The sequence below is a fragment of the Leptinotarsa decemlineata genome, unplaced genomic scaffold (genome assembly GCF_025532065.1).
Source record: "Leptinotarsa decemlineata unplaced genomic scaffold, Ldec_3_MD MMD2_P_RNA_scaffold_9, whole genome shotgun sequence".
NCBI lineage: Eukaryota > Metazoa > Arthropoda > Insecta > Coleoptera > Chrysomelidae > Leptinotarsa > Leptinotarsa decemlineata.
The window spans coordinates 18,629,679-18,632,178 of record NW_027412536.1 but is presented as its reverse complement, the minus strand read 5'-3'; the positions used below and the strand labels follow the sequence as shown (position 1 = coordinate 18,632,178).

Here is a 2,500-nt window from a genome sequence, read left to right as displayed (position 1 = left end):
ACCGAGGGTCCACGCGAAAAATTCACGTGGGCTCCACCCCGGACCTTAGACCGACACCCAACGGATCGCAACGTCCTACAAGAGGAAAAGTGCACGCGTTCGATATCGGTTCGAAAAACGAGCTGAGCGAACGACGCGAACGCCGTCCGTCACGAAACCCGTCAAACGCCGACGATCGAAACGCGATGAATTTCCTCCTTCGACCTTTCGGGTTTCTCAGGTTTACCCCTGAACGGTTTCACGTACTCTTGAACTCTCTCTTCAAAGTGCTTTTCAACTTTCCCTCACGGTACTTGTTCGCTATCGGTCTCGTGGTCATATTTAGCCTTAGATGGAGTTTACCACCCACTTAGGGCTGCACTCTCAAGCAACCCGACTCTGAGGAGAGATCCTCCCGAAATTGACGGCGGTCGCTACGGGCCTGGCACCCTCTATGGGCTGTGGCCCCGTTCAAGAAGGACTTGGACGCGCCGTACGACTCCGGGATAAACGGATCCTCCCTAACACCACATTTCCCGGCGGTTAACCCGCGGGATTCGGTGCTGGGCTTATCCCTGTTCGCTCGCAGCTACTGAGGGAATCCTAGTTAGTTTCTTTTCCTCCGCTTAGTAATATGCTTAAATTCAGCGGGTAGTCTCACCTGCTCTGAGGTCGATAAAATAATTTTTCAGTTTATTCAACAGCAACGAGTCGACGTACGTAGTCTCGTCCGTCGTTATTTCGAGAGAGAACTACCGAAACGGACAAAAAAGTTCTCGACGTCCTGTAATAATGTGTGTGCGTGTGTACGTACGCTGCTCGACACGATCAGACGTCGTCTTCGATTCATCAAAGATTCTCGGACACGACGATCGTGCGTAACGAGAGCATACACACACACACACTACAAGCGTGAACCTGTATATTGCCGTGGCAGCCGCTTTCCCAACAACGGAGACTCGATACGATTTCGTTGTGTACAAACTACGTAACGTTTCTCTCATCTTGCGATGAGAAAAAACGATTCGTCGCTTTCGCACTTTAAGATGCCGCGTCTTTGTCGTCGTCTCGTCGTCGTCGTCGTCAACGTGTATTTATTTTTGTTACCAAGTGTCATCGCCGCGAAGGCGATAAAATACTTAGATAACGATTATAATAACGAGACGACTCGATAGACGACAAACAACAACAACAACAACACGTCAATCATCCAACACGCTCCGACGTTTTTACAAAATATCAATTTTGAAAAACCGAGCAGTCTTTGAAATTGATACGACCCTCAGCCAGGAGTGGTCCAGGAACAGTATCCGAGGACCGCAATGTGCGTTCGAAATGTCGATGTTCATGTGTCCTGCAGTTCACAAGTTGACGCGCAATTAGCTGCGTTCTTCATCGACCCACGAGCCAAGTGATTCACCGTTCAGGGTAATCTTTTATTTAGACGTACTCAAAAAAAATAATTTCAAGAGTTCGACGTCTCGATTCGGCAAGCGTTGAGATTATACCAATGCAACAACGTACATAAATATATATATACTTGTTAAAAAAAATAAAAAAAGAGAAGCGCTCGACGATTTCGTATTCGTACGGCACCACATATTCAGACGAGGCATCGTGTACCGAAATCGCGCACGACTCAATTTTTATATTCGTCGTGTAGAGGACGCGCGTAGTATTTCATTTACCATGCGTTCTAACTGACACGGCCGGGCGAATATCTTTCACAACCATCGGAAATCTCGTTGTGTAATCCGGTAACGTAAAAATTCGTACGAAACGAAACTTTCACGTTTCGACCGCGATTAAACATAATTTCCTACGGAGCGGTTTTTTAACAGTCACACACTCCTAGGTACCCGGCGAAGGCGGCGTCGTCGGCATCATCGTCATCGACGGCGAAATGTATCGTCGTATATCGCGCGTTCGCGTTCGACAAAAGAGCGTACGCTTCACAACACGATCGACGAACAACATTAGCGCCATAATCGACGACAACGACGCGGCAACACAACAATACGCACAACGTCATATATTATAATTTTCGGTAAAGAAAATTACACGCCTAATTGAAAAACCTCTAAGACGAATTTGTATAGTTCGAGAAGAGGACTACTACTAATCGAAAGGATGATGACGACAGACAACAACGTCGTCGTCGTCGTCGTCAATTTCACCGTCATTCGAAAACGTAGTCCACCGTCGCTCATTTTCTTTCTATCGAAACGAAAACATAAAGCGACAAATTAGTTCGAATATCGTAGAAGGAAAAAGGAGAGATTTAACTCTTTTCTCGCTTCGCGATATATATATATTTGATCAGACATGTCGTATATAGACAATATCACTGTAATGATCCTTCCGCAGGTTCACCTACGGAAACCTTGTTACGACTTTTACTTCCTCTAAATGATCAAGTTTGGTCATCTTTCCGAAACATCGAAGACGCCGAAACGCCATCGCGCTCAGTCCGAAGACCTCACTAAATCATTCAATCGGTAGTAGCGACGGGCGGTGTGTA

At 46.4% G+C, this 2,500-nt stretch overlaps 3 non-coding genes across 3 annotated transcripts in view; all 3 read right to left on the bottom strand.

Moving 5' to 3' along the window:
• Nucleotides 1-654, bottom strand: part of LOC141480640 (large subunit ribosomal RNA) — a 4,027-nt gene extending 3,373 nt beyond the window's left edge. Inside the window, exon 1 of the ribosomal RNA XR_012464463.1 lies at nucleotides 1-654. This exon is cut by the window's left edge and continues 3,373 nt beyond it. This is a non-coding gene — a ribosomal RNA (large subunit ribosomal RNA).
• Nucleotides 655-1,255: 601 nt separating this feature from the next.
• On the bottom strand, nucleotides 1,256-1,410 carry LOC141480638 (5.8S ribosomal RNA). The gene has a single exon (XR_012464461.1). It is a non-coding gene; the product is annotated as a 5.8S ribosomal RNA (ribosomal RNA).
• Nucleotides 1,411-2,329: 919 nt separating this feature from the next.
• Nucleotides 2,330-2,500, bottom strand: part of LOC141480639 (small subunit ribosomal RNA) — a 1,920-nt gene continuing 1,749 nt past the window's right edge. Inside the window, exon 1 of the ribosomal RNA XR_012464462.1 lies at nucleotides 2,330-2,500. This exon is cut by the window's right edge and continues 1,749 nt beyond it. This is a non-coding gene — a ribosomal RNA (small subunit ribosomal RNA).